The 14,666-nt window shown below is 41.5% G+C and overlaps 1 non-coding gene across 1 annotated transcript; it reads right to left on the bottom strand.

Annotated features, from left to right (window-relative positions):
• Positions 1 to 3,932: 3,932 nt before the first annotated feature.
• On the bottom strand, positions 3,933 to 4,039 carry LOC136231649 (small nucleolar RNA R71). The gene has a single exon (XR_010690018.1). It is a non-coding gene; the product is annotated as a small nucleolar RNA R71 (small nucleolar RNA).
• Positions 4,040 to 14,666: the final 10,627 nt, after the last annotated feature.

Raw genomic sequence — 14,666 nt, 5'->3', positions numbered from 1 at the left:
GGGCGGTTTTGGGCGGCAGAGGCAGATCGGCTCGAGGGCAAGGGGCCATGCGGTTTTGCTGTGTCAGATGGGGTGGAAGGCGAGGGCGGTAGGGATGAGGAGGGAGCGATTTGGTTGGGATTAGGAGGATCTAAGGCGGCTGAGGAACGCCTGGATCGGGGCAGGGGCGCGAGCAAGGCTGGCCGTGTAGGTGGTAAAACGGTGGCTGTTAGCGCGAGTCTGGGTGGGAATTTGGGGATCGATAGAGGAAGGCCAGGAGCGGAGGTTTTTTTGCATGGAAGGGGCGCGCCCACATATTGAACGACGGTGGTATTACTGGTGCAAGCAAGTATAGCCATGGGGCTGTCGTTTAGGGGTAGTTAGGAGGAGGGGGTCAAAAGGAACGTTGAGTCTAGTTCCACTTCAAAAGTGGTTTCTAAGGCTTCCGTTAATGCGGAAATTAATAAACCTAATGAGCAATTTGTGTGAAAAATATCTTGGAAAGATACTGTGATGGGGGTAGTCGAGGAGGATACCGTGTTAGATGATGAGATCATTGAGGATGGCTTTGAGGAGGACTGTTCTGATTCTGACAAGAAGGATGGAGAACAGGATGATCCGCTATGTCCTGTGATTCAACTATCCTCAGCGGAAAAACGTGCACTTAGGTCTAAATGGAAGCTGGCTTTAATTGTGACTGTGTTTGGTAAACGAATTAGCTCCAATTATTTTGCTTAGAGGATCCAAGGACAGTGGGCAAGGAAAAGGAAAGTCACCATAACCGACCTTGAGAATGACTATTATGTTATCAAATTTACTAGGGCATAAGACTTTAATGCTGTCATTAATGGTGGTCCTTATATCATTTTTAATCATGTTTTGGCTTTAAGGCCATGGGTCCCTAATTTTAATCCCCATGACTGTTCAGTTAATAGGATTCTTACTTGGGTAAGATTTCCAGGTTTACCTATTGAATACTATAATGAGAGCTTTCTTAACAAAATTGGTGGTCTTGTTGGGAAAGTTCACCATGTAGATAAAACAACCATTGGGGCAGTGAGAGGCAAGTTTTCCAGGGTCTGTATTGATATTGATCTAGCTAGGTCTCTTTTGTCTAAATTCTGTGTCCAGAATTCGGTTTACTATATTGAGTATGAAGGCATTCATAATATTTGCTATGAGTGTGGTATGTTTGGCCATACTTTTGAAGGGTGTCCAAAGAAAGAGAAGATGGTCGAGGAGGTTATGATGACTGATAAAGGAAGAGAAGAGGGGATTCAAGGTGAAGGGAGGAACTTTGGCCCCTGGATGTTAGCTAAGAGGCCGGTTAGAAGAAGGACTCGGGCACCTGTTGCTCAGAACTGCCCTCCTGACATTAGCAAGGAGATGAATTCTCTCCAGATTAACCCTGAGATCAAAGGAAGGCCCCCCAATAAGAAAGTTGGGTTTGATAAAGAATCAGCCCTCGGTTCTGGTTCCAGATTTGGGGTCTTATCTATTGAGGAAGCCCATGAATCTGATCACTCAAATGAGCATATAGAGTTGAGCATGCCAGGGTTAGAATCTGCTGAGCCGGAAGCCAAGAAAGTGGAGACTGTTAACCCTCTGTTTGTATCCAAAATTGTTACCTTGGGAAGTTCCCAGGGTCATGCCACATTTGGAAAAAAGCAGCATAATGAGGTTAGTATCCCGAAAACCTATGTTTATAATGTTAATGGAAAGGCTATAGGGGTTAATAAAATGAGTATGAAAAAACCTAAGGTTAATCAGAAGAATAACCATAGCTCTTTGGATGCTTGGGATAAAAGGGGGCCAGCTGGTACCTCGCCAAGGCTCTCAGGAGCCCTGATAGCTCCCATTTGTATAGGGTTTTTAGGCCGCTTTTAGCTTCATTTTGCTTTATTTCCTTTCAGTTTTATTATCGTTTTGTTGTCTTTTAGTTAGAATTAGTAATTTCCGTTATTTATGGCATTTTCTGTATTTTCAGGTGTTTTTAGGACGGTTTGAGCATTTCCGGACAGTTCGGGGACCACTAGAGCAAATACCGGAAGCACAAGGACCAAAACAGATAACTTCCGGAGAGAACTGCCTTTTCTCAGCACCTGTCTCGCCGAGACAGTGCCTGTCTCGCCGAGACAGGCCCTCGTCTCGTCGAGACACATCCTGTCTCGCCGAGACGAGGCGAGCCGATGGTTCCCAAAGGGAACCATCACGTGGTGTCTCGACGAGACACCCATTCGTCTCGACGAGACACATCCTGTCTCGATGAGACGAGACGCTGGGAAGCAATTTCCCAGCGTCTTATCACCTCCAGGGCGCGAATTTTGGCCAGGAAAATGTCCAAAATACCCCCTAACACACCTAGCATTATAAATAGGACATTATGCCTCTTTTGTGAAAGACCTTTTTTTTTCTTTTTTTTGGCTTCTCTTCCTCTCGATCTTTCTATTGTAATTGCTTTTTAATTTATTTGAAGACTGGGAAGGAAAGCTCTATCCTTTTTGTAATCAGAATCAGACAAAGCCGGGTTTTAGATCTCTAAATTCCTCAATCTGTCTTTTACTTTTTATTTATTTAATTAATGATGATTCCTGTTGATAATATGTGCTTTAATGATTTGATCAGTTTAATTATGAACTAATCCCTATCTAATCTGGGATGGGGATGAATTGATTGCGTAACCATGTATGATTAGGGATTTAGTTTACTGGATTGTTTCCAATTGATTAGATTATGCGAGCTTAATGTCTAGATTTGTCAGAGATAGGATGTTTGCTAGAATGAGATTCGATGATGATCAATTAGCCTGACATAGCAGAACCTAATGCCTTGAGTCTAACAAATTTAGGATTTCAGATAGGTAGATACTTGACCAAGGAACTACCTAATTCGAATTAGCATAATCTGACCTCGCTAGAGACCACTAGGAGTGCGGGCTAGTGGCTGGGCTACGGCTTTAGCCTTAATCACCACAGACCCTAACGCTTTGCATGCCCTAGGTTATATGCCTAATCAAGCCGTCAACCAAATGTATGTGAATAGACTACAGGAGATTGACAATCTCCACGTGGTTAATTAGGTGGTTACCGTCAATTATCATTATGATATGAAACTAAATCCCAGTGAATTATACATGGGATCCAATTAAGGGAATCCCCATCTTAGATTGTGTCATCAATTAATTCGAATTCTTCCCTGTCAAACGTTTTTATCTTTTATTTTAGAAAATTTGTCTCTTTAATCACTCCACCACATATTTAACCTTCCGAACAATTGTGTTCCTACCTTGGGCCGACTAGTTGTGATAAATAGTCATTGTGGTTCGATCCTGTGCTTAGCACTGTATTATTTACTGCGATAGGATACACTTGTCCTATTAACCGCTATATATTTTACGAGCATCAAGTTTTTGGCGCCGTTGCCGGGGACTAATTTTGTTTATAACTAGTTTACTTTTGGTGATAGGTTTATATAATTGTTTGGAATTCCAAGAACCGAGGTTCTGGGAATTACTCATCATTGCATTTTGATTCTTAAGCTGATATTGTTCTTGCAGGACGTAAAAGGGTGACACAATGGCCGAAGATCCGTCGGTCATGGAGCTGTTTAGGGCAAAACGACCTATAAGCACCTCTGGCATCCTCGATCCGACAATAACAGCAATGTCATTTGAAATCAGACCAACAATGGTTCAGATGATCCAGAACTCGGGACAGTTCGGAGGGGATTACTACGAAGATCCTAACTCACAACTTGACAAATTCATGGAATACTGCAGCACTTTCAAGTGTGAAGACGTCGCATCTGAACAGATCTTCCAGAAGCTATTTAGATTTTCTTTGAAAGAAGAAGCTGCAGAATGGCTACAATCCATTGAGCCAGGGTCTCTCACTGACTGGGACACTACAGTATCAGCGTTTCTAGCAAAGTACTTCCCTCCGTCAAAGACTGCACAATTCAGAAGCGACATCACCTCGTTTAGGCAGTCCGACAGTGAGAACTTGCATCTAGCCTGGGAGAGGTTCCAGAAGTTGTTAAGACGGTGCCCCCACCATGGTTACCAGCGGTACCAGCTTGTTGACATGTTCTACTCAGGAATATCTCCTGTCAGCCGTGCCTTTCTAGATGCAGCAGCGGGAGGAAATCTATTCAACAAGACTGCAGTTCAAGCATACAATCTGATGAAAGAATTAGCTGAACGAAGCGCATGTTGGCAAGTTGAGAAGCCGGCTCCAAGAAGAGGCACAACAGCCAAAGAGTTCCCTGGAATATTTTCAGAATCAAATCATCAGATAGCAGCGCTTACGGAAAAAGTAAATCTACTGGAAACTCACCTGAAATCATCGGAACTAGTAGCAAGCTGTGAGGTGTGCAGCGGAGGGCACAAGAACGTGGAGTGCCCGATTGTACTTGAACAGATCCATTATCTAAAACATTATGGGTCAAATGGCACGCATTGGCAGCAGGACAGACATCGAGGATCAAGTTCTGAGACTGAATGGGAGAGAAGTATAGATGTCCTGAGAGAGAGCCTGAGTGCCATAGAAGGAAGATTGGCACACAATGAAGCTTTCTGCCAAAGGCTTCAAACACAGGTCAGTAAATTGGTAGAAGAGGAAGCACGAGCAATCACGCTTAGGAGCGGAACACAGGTAAGCGCACCAGCCTTTGTGCCTCAGCAAGACAAGGCAGACCCCATTCCTGGTAATATCTCTACCCCGTCTGCTCCACAGGTAAGTGTTTCTGATCCAACTCCGATTACTGAAACTGATGTACCACCAACACAGGTTACCTTGCCTTATCCTACTTCTAGGAGAGCTAAGTTAGGCAAGGATTATTCCAAAATGTTAAATGTGTTTAAGAAAATCGAGATTAACCTCCCGTTTCTTGAACTTCTTGAAAATATGCCTGTGTATGGAAAATTTTTAAAAGAGCTGATCTCTAAAAAGAGAAAACTAGGAGATCATGAGACTGTAATGCTAAGCCAGGAATTTTCTGCCATGCTAACAAATCCGTTACCTAAAAAATCTAAAGATCCTGGTAGTTTTAGCATTCCCTGTACAATAGGCAAGGTTCATTTTAAACATGCTTTATGTGATCTTGGTGCAAGCATAAATCTTATGCTGTTGTCTGTTTACAGGAAATTAGGAATGGGAGACCCAAAGCCTACATCAGTCACAATTCAGTTGGCCGATAGGTCTATAAGGCGTCCGGTTGGAGTGGTAGAAGACCTTTTGGTCAAGGTAGATCAGTTCATCTTCCCAGCTGACTTCGTGATCATGGACATTGAAGAAGATGATCAAGTCCCGATCTTGTTAGGGAGGCCTTTTCTCGCCACTGGACGAACACTGATTGATGTTGAGGGAGGCAAACTGATTCTCAGGCTTCAAAATGAGGAAGTGGAATTCAACATTCTAAAATCTATGAAATTTCCTGTTGACGATGAATGTTGTAATTTTCTGAGCATAACTGACTCGTTGGTTGAGAATGTTTTCCAGGAAACTGAAGAACGGAACCTGAGTATTGAACTAGATGAGGAGCCATTGGATTTGGAGACCGAGGTAGAAGGTAAAGAGGGTTGTCATTGGGCCCAGCACGACGAACTCCTGGACAGAGAAACAAAGACAAGGCCTAAGACCTCGATTGAAGAACCGCCGACCCTCGACCTCAAACCCTTACCTGCCCATTTAAAATACGTGTTCTTGGCACCTCCTTTACACTTACCTGTGATTATTTCGGCTGAACTTACAGGTCCCGAGGAAGATCGCTTGGTGGAGGTGCTGAGGAAGCACAAGGGAGCGTTTGGATGGCAAATGTCCGACATCAAGGGAATCAGCCCGTCTCTTTGTGAACACCGGCTATATATGGAGGATAAGGTGAAGCCGACTGCTCAACCACAGAGAAGACTCAACCCAAAAATGAAGGAAGTAGTGAAGGCTGAGGTAATTAAGTTGCTTGATGCAGGGATGATCTATCCAATCTCTGACAGCCAGTGGGTGAGTCCCGTGCATATGGTGCCGAAGAAGGGGGGCACAACAGTGACATTGAATGAGAAGAATGAACTAATCCCGGTGCGGAAAACCACCGGGTGGCGAATGTGCGTGGACTACAGGAAATTGAACGACGCCACCAGGAAGGATCATTTCCCTCTTCCGTTCATTGATCAAATGCTTGAACGCATGGCAGGTAAGTTTTTCTTCTGTTGTGTGGATGGGTATTCGGACTACTTGCAAATATCAGTGGATCCTGACGATCAGGAAAAGACCACTTTCACTTGCCCTTTTGGGACATTTGCATATAGACGGATGCCCTTCGGGTTATGCAATGCACCTGCTACGTTTCAGAGGTGTATGACATCTATATTTTCTGATATGATAGAAAAATTCATGGAGGTCTTTATGGATGATTTTTCTGTTTTTGGTACCACTTTTGATAGCTGTTTGCATAACTTGGGATTAATGCTGCAAAGATGTGAGGAAACTGACCTAGTCCTAAACTGGGAAAAGTGTCAGTTTATGGTCACTGAGTGTATAGTTTTAGGGCATAAGGTATCACGAAAAGGGATTGAGGTAGACCCTGCTGTTAGATGAGGTGCCGCGGCCTAATCTCCCGGGCGGACCGGGGGGTGGACACCTCATGGCGACGTAAGCGGTGATTGGCGCCGAAAGCAATCAATCGTGGAATCAAGCTGCTCGGCAGGACCGGAGCTCGGAGATATGGAAGAGTCGCCACCCACGAATGGGAAAATGAACACCGATCCCTTGCGGGAGACCGGTGTGGGTTCGGGAAACTTAGGTACGAGCCGAGAAGGCTAGCTCCTTTCCGGAGAAATGCTACTAGGCACCCCGACATCGCCCGGCTATGAACCACCGGCCTCCTACTCAGCATGTTAGGCGATAACGGACTAATCGTATACTTCTTTAAGTTTAAAATTCATTTGAAACCTTTTCTTTCTCTTTTTGGAAACCGTTTTGAGCATATATTATTGAAAAGCCACATTAGTAAAGAATCACCCATTTATATTATACATACACAGAGAAGGGAGAAGAAAGAAGTGATTTATTTACAACTTTATTTAAATGTCATGCTGTGTGTTTATTCTATGCTAACTTATTTCCCCCCAAAACGAGTTTATTTACGTGGTTCGCACCTTAATCGCCGTTGGAATGATTTAGGTGGGTTTAAAAACCCCGATTGGTGAAGTTTACTCGAATCGCCGTTGGAACGACTCAAGTGTTTGAAAACGTTTGAGATAAAAACCTTTAGTAAGAAAACGTGGTTAAACATACAAGTCCATTTTATTTTGTACAAATCCTTTTGAGAAAATGGTTCAAAATATTCGATTATTCATAATGAAAATGATTTTAATTACAAGGTTCACTTAATCCGCCTTTGGAACGGATTAAGGTTTTAAAACGTGGTGTTTTGAAAACGATTTGCAATATTAACAAAACAACTATATTTATTTACATTAGGAACCTCTAAAAATTCATTAGTTTAAATAATTAAATTGAAAACTCTCTTTTTGTGATTTATTTTCTCCTTTTATTTAATGGACTCTTTACCTATTATAATTACAATAATAAACCCATTTAAACCAAGATTCACTCCCAAATAAAGCCCATTTGAAACATGGACCCATAAATGGTCCAAAAGAATAAAGAAAATAATTTAAGCATATATATATACATTCAAATCAAAAAGAGAATATGAAAATAAAAGTTAATGGAAAAAGATTATATTATACATATATGAAAATACTAAACATAACACATTTATACTTTAAACATTTGAAAATAGTAACTAAAACTCTTAAATAAGAAAATAACATTTATCCCCAAAATAGTTTTTCTTAATAATAATTGATATAGCCCAAAATATCCCAAAACTATATATATACATAACTAATATAGTTTTAAATGTAAAAAATAATATATATTCACCCAATATCTACTAATTATCCCCCAAAATGCCCAAGTAAATAACATTTAAAATAAAATCTAATATAACTCAAATGAATGAAAAAGAGAAAATATATATATACATATACTTATAATTAAAAATAGAATGAAAAGTGATATAAAAAATATCCTAAATAATTATACATACTAAATGTCTAAAATAATTTGAAAACATATATTACATAACTATACATATATGTATAAAGGATTAAAAGCTTGAAAGTTAAGAAAAATGGACTAAAATGGCATTTTTTACATTCTGGCAGATTTACCGACGGAAAATCCATCGGTAAACAGAAATTAGTGACAGAAACGGTAAATTACAGCAGCACTCCAATTATTTCCAGATTTATTCAAAAGCTTTAAATTAAATCTAATTCAATCGTTTTGGATTTCCGAACTACCAAAAATGGATCATAGTCAATAACGGAAATTTCTAAAACGACGTTTTTATTTTAAAACGTTATTTGGAAGTTCTTTGAATTAAAACTTATAATTACAACGTTTTCAATACCCGAACTACCTTTTTATCGGATCACGGTTCGTATTGGGATATCAAAACGAGGTTTTCTATTTTAAGGCAAAACCGAATTTTATTCAACACGAGATGAAAATTAAATAAATATGCCAAATTAAATAAAACGTGATAAAATAAAAGAATAAATAAATAAAGAACTATAACGTAAAAAATAAATAAAGGAAAGGAATGAATTAAATAAAATAAAAGAGTCTAGTCCTCGGATAATACCTGAAATTCGGTATCTGACAGTCGAAGCCGATTGATTCCACGAGTCGTGATTTTCCGGTTTTTTTAGTAAAAATTTAACTTTGGAAAATTTGGATTTTTTTGGGAAAAAAATATTTTATCCAAAAAATTGACTTTCTCTCTCTAAAAATGTTTAGAGTGAGAAAGCTCCAAAAATTCTTCCTCTCCCAAAATGCATGGGGATCCGTGCCTTTTATAGGCAAACGGGTCCCCGGACCAATGGGCGACGCCCGAGTAAAATCGGACGTCGCCCAAAGGGTTGGGCGGCCGCCCAAAGCATGTTGGGCGGCCGCCCAACCTCGCGTTGGGCTACCGCCCAACATTGTTGGGCGGCCGCCCAACGATTGTTGGGCGATCGCCCAACGATTGTTGGGCGGTCGCCCAACAGCGTTGGGCGAGCGCCCAACGCGAGGTTGGGCGCGTGCGCCCAACCGTCGTTGGGCGTCCGCCCGACGCGGTTGGGCGCTCGCCCAAGGGCCGCCGGGGCGCGTCTCGCACCGTCGGACGTGCATGTCCCGCAGCCGTCGAGCTCATGTTCCGCGCCGTCGGGCGTCCACGTGTCGTGACCGTCGGGCTCGCGTTCTGCACCGTCGGGCGTCCACGCGTTGTGACCGCCGAGCGTCGAGCGCGCGCTTTGCATCGTCGAGCGGGTGTCCGACTGTCGTCGAACACGCGTCGGCCGCCGCTAAGCACTCGCACTACGCACATCACAGCAGCGACCCACTGTAACTATTTATTTTATTTTTTCGAAACTTCCGGAATCAATCGCTTTAACCGTCTTGTTTTCAGGTTTTCGTCACAGGTCCTCCGACTCGGTGTCTACACCTGCTAAAGTTGAGGTCATTGAAAAACTACCTCCCCCTTCCAATGTCAAAGCAGTTAGGAGTTTTTTAGGCCACGTTGGTTTTTATAGGCGCTTTATTAAGGATTTTTCTAAAATTGCCAGGCCTATGACCCAATTGTTGCTGAAGGATGCCAATTTTGTTTTCACACCTGAATGTCTTGAATCTTTTAACACTTTAAAAGACAAATTGATTAAAGCTCCCATAATGGTTAGTCCCAACTGGGATTTACCATTCGAGCTAATGTGTGATGCCAGTGACACAGCTGTAGGTGCATGCTTAGGTCAGAAAGTGGATAAAATTTGCCGACCGATTTCATATGCTAGTAAAACTCTGAATGACGCTCAATTAAATTATACCACCACAGAAAAAGAGTTATTAGCTGTGATTTTTGCACTTGACAAGTTTCGTTCATATTTGGTGCTTTCAAAAGTTATTGTTTACACTGACCATGCTGCATTGAGGTATTTGTTTTCAAAACAGGATGCCAAACCTAGACTCCTTAGGTGGATTCTATTACTGCAGGAGTTTGATCTGGAGATACGAGATAAGAAGGGAGTTGAAAATGTGGTTGCTGATCATCTTTCTAGATTGGAACAAGAGGAGGTGGATACAGACACCGATGCAGACATCCAGGAGACATTTCCCGACGAGCACTTACTGTCAATTAGACATGTCCCTTGGTTTGCCGATTTTGCTAATTTCCTTGTAGGAAAGCTGATCCCTCCAGACCTTTCTTACCAACAGAGGAGGAAGTTCCTGCATGACGTGAAGCAGTACCTCTGGGATGATCCCTACCTATTCAAGGTTTGTGGCGACAACATCATCCGTCGGTGCATTCCTGAGGAGGAGGTAGCTTCCGTCCTTGCATTCTGTCATACTAAAGAGGTAGGTGGCCACCATGGCGCGGATAGAACTGCAGCTAAGGTACTCCAGAGTGGGTTCTATTGGCCCACAATCTTCCATGATGCTTTTAATTTTGTTAAAAACTGTGATAAGTGTCAACGAACTGGTAACATTTCACAGAGACATGCCATGCCTATGAAACCAATTCTAGTCTGTGAAATCTTTGATGTTTGGGGGATAGACTTTATGGGACCTTTCCCGAAGTCGTTCAATAACGAGTACATCCTTGTAGCCGTGGACTACGTTTCTAAATGGGTGGAGGCTGTAGCCCTGCCTAGTAATGATGCGCGGTCTGTCATCCGATTCTTGCAAAAGAATATCTTCACACGGTTTGGCACCCCCCGCACCATTATTAGCGATGGCGGGTCTCATTTTTGTAACCAAGCTTTTAAACAGGTCCTGCATAAATATGGGGTCACTCATAAAGTGGCTACCCCGTATCATCCCCAGACCAGTGGTCAAGTTGAAGTGTCAAATAGAGAGATCAAAACCATTCTTGAAAAAACAATAAATTCCTCTAGGCATAATTGGTCACTCAAATTAGATGATGCCTTGTGGGCATATAGGACGGTGTTCAAAACACCAATTGGCATGTCCCCATTCAGGCTAGTTTACGGTAAGGCATGTCATCTCCCTGTAGAACTCGAACATAAAGCTTACTGGGCTACCCGTTTTCTAAACTTTGATACACGAGTTGCAGGTGAGAAACGGTTATTGCAGCTTGATGCCCTGGAAGAGTTCAGGCTCAGTGCCTATGAGAATTCACGGATCTACAAGGAGAGGATGAAAAGATGGCATGACAAGAGACTAATCAAACGCCACTTTGAGGTAGGGGATAAGGTTTTACTGTACAACTCCAGGCAGCGATTATTCCCTGGTAAGCTGAAGTCGAGGTGGTATGGACCGTTTGAGGTCACCCAGTTATTCTCCTCCGGAGCAGTCGAGATCTCAGACGGCCACAATGCCCCTTTCAAGGTCAACAGGCAGCGTCTAAAAATTTATGAAGATAACTTGGGCGTAGTGGAAACACTGCGTTACATAGAGGCCCACTGAGGGAGTTTTTCCTATCCTATCTCTTTTCTTTCACTTACTGTTCAATTTCATAAATATGCATCTTTTGGAATTAAATGCATGATTTAGTGTGGGGGAGGAGGCAATAGGATAGGACATTTTGTACATGTACCAATTGCATGTTTTATGCCACTATTTGTATTTGTGTTCTGTGGCATGTTTAGCTTTTGCTTTCAATATTTCGCTTTCAGTAGTTAGAAATAAAAAGAATCTTAGGCAGTTGATTTTTGATGCATCTAGCAATCTGACATTACAGTTGAAATTGTGCTTTGAAAGTCTGAAAGCTCAGTCGAAATCGATGCATGCAAAAACTTGTGAACAACATTTGAGTCTCCAAAAAGTGTTATTTAACTAAGATTGACATGGAACGTTTCGTTAGGTGAGGCTAGGATTGTTGGAAATAACCCCTAAATTGTGAGCTAGAGCCTAAAGGTCGATATTTTAGACTCATTTTTAGGAACAATCAATCTCTTAGGTGTGGGATTACAGTTATTGTCATTATGCTCATAGGAATTGCATCCAATACTGGTTGAATATTGTGTTATAATTGAACTTGAAATGATTAGGCAATCTAGGTTTAGCCCTTTGTAAACTTAGCCTATTCTTTGATTAGATAAAATCCCTTACCAATTCCACTAGATGAACCCCTTTGAGCCTCATTTACCCCTTTTCTTTGATCAACCTTGCTACAAGCCCTTAGCCTTCCTAAATACCCTTTCTCACCCAAGTTAATTGACTCAATTTCGGTTAGAAAATCCTTAGGCACACATCCTTCAAATTTCCATTAGCTACCATTGAAAGGTTGTAATTCTAAATAGAAGAAGTAACCAATTCAAATTGACCCTTTGTCCCCTCTATCTCAAAAGAAAAGAAAAGAAAAGAAATATATATGGTTCAAAATTGAACCGAATAAATTATAGAGGAAATTATAAAAGGTATTCTTTAATTACTTCCCAAACTGAAATAAATCAACCTTGAGCTCCTACCTCGCATATAGCGGGAAAAGTGCCAATTTTTGCAAAAAAATATTCCAGCTAGTTGAGTCATTAACTTTTTGCCTAAATTCCCTTTTTCCTACCCCCAAACCTTAGCCTATGTTACAACCCTTTGAAGACCTATAATCTTGTTTGATTGTGATGCGTAATTTCGACTGGATAGATGATGCAATTCCAACGTGACCATTTTGTGCAATAGACTGTAGAGCGTTTGCCAAATTCATATTTCACCCAAACACTTGAGTGCAGGAGCGACCACCTGTGAGCTAGCAACCGTAGTCCTCGCCTTTTCATTTTCGCAAAGTGTTGGTTGATAAAACTAATTAATCAGTTTTGGAGATTTATCTGAGGTTCACTTTGTTTTTAATTGTAACTTGAGTAGTCTGAGACCGTATAGATGATAAAAGTGCAGTGGATCTTTGTCTGTGTACGGGAGCTATTTGTTGAGTTTTCGTTGCCTTTGATTCTTTCTTGCTTGCGGACAAGCAAGATTCAAGTGTGGGGGGGTTGATAGCTCCCATTTGTATAGGGTTTTTAGGCCCCTTTTAGCTTCATTTTGCTTTATTTCCTTTCAGTTTTATTATCGTTTTGTTGTCTTTTAGTTAGAATTAGTAATTTCCGTTATTTATGGCATTTTCTGTATTTTCAGGTGTTTTTAGGACGGTTTGAGCATTTCCGGACAGTTCAGGGACCACTAGAGCAAATGCCGGAAGCACAAGGACCAAAATAGATAACTTCCGGAGAGAACTGCCTTTTCTCAGCACCTGTCTCGCCGAGACAGTGCCTGTCTCACCGAGACAGGCCCTCGTCTCGTCGAGACACATCCTGTCTCGCCGAGACGAGGCGAGCCGATGGTTCCCAAAGGGAACCATCACGTGGTGTCTCGACGAGACACCCAGTGTCTCGTCGAGACACCCATTTGTTTCGACGAGACACATCCTATCTCGATGAGACACATCCTGTCTCGACGAGATGAGACGCTGGGAAGCAATTTCCCAGCGTCTTATCACCTCCAGGGCGCGAATTTTGGCCAGGAAAATGTCCAAAATACCCCCTAACACACCTAGCATTATAAATAGAACATTATGCCTCTTTTGTGAAAGACCTTTTTTTTTCTTTTTTTTGGCTTCTCTTCCTCTCGATCTTTCTATTGTAATTGCTTTTTAATTTATTTGAAGACTGGGAAGGAAAGCTCTATCCTTTTTGTAATCAGAATCAGACAAAGCCGGGTTTTAGATCTCTAAATTCCTCAATCTGTCTCTTACTTTTTATTTATTTAATTAATGATGATTCCTGTTGATAATATGTGCTTTAATGATTTGATCAGTTCAATTATGAACTAATCCCTATCCAATCTAGGATGGGGATGAATTGATTGCGTAACCATGTATGATTAGGGATTTAGTTTACTGGATTGTTTCCAATTAATTAGATTATGTGAGCTTAATGTCTAGATTTGTCAGAGATAGGATGTTTGCTAGAATGAGATTCGATGATGATCAACTAGCCTGACATAGCAGAACCTAATGCCTTGAGTCTGACAAATTTAGGATTTCAGATAGGTAGATACTTGACCAAGGAACTACCTAATTCGAATTAGCATAATCTGACCTCGCTAGAGACCACTAGGAGTGCGGGCTAGTGGCTGGGCTACGGCTTTAGCCTTAATCACCACAGACCCTAACGCTTTGCATGCCCTAGGTTATATGCCTAATCAAGCCGTAAACCAAATGTATGTGAATAGACTACAGGAGATTGACAATCTCCACGTGGTTAATTAGGTGGTTACCGTCAATTATCATTATGATATGAAACTAAATCCCAGTGAATCATACATGGGATCCAATTAAGGGAATCCCCATCTTAGATTGTGTCATCAATTAATTCGAATTCTTCCCTGTCAAACGTTTTTATCTTTTATTTTAGAAAATTTGTCTCTTTAATCACTCCACCACATATTTAACCTTCCGAACAATTGTGTTCCTACCTTGGGCCGACTAGTTGTGACAAATAGTCCTTGTGGTTCGATCCTGTGCTTAGCACTGTATTACTTGTTGCGATAGGATACACTTGTCCTATTAACTGCTATATATTTTACGAGCATCAAGCCCCAAGTAAATACATTGTTTAGGTTGTGGGCCTTTGG

This window comes from Euphorbia lathyris, chromosome 5 (genome assembly GCF_963576675.1).
Source record: "Euphorbia lathyris chromosome 5, ddEupLath1.1, whole genome shotgun sequence".
NCBI lineage: Eukaryota > Viridiplantae > Streptophyta > Magnoliopsida > Malpighiales > Euphorbiaceae > Euphorbia > Euphorbia lathyris.
Note: the sequence above shows the minus strand (reverse complement) of the source record. Positions and strands in the feature narration are given on the sequence as shown.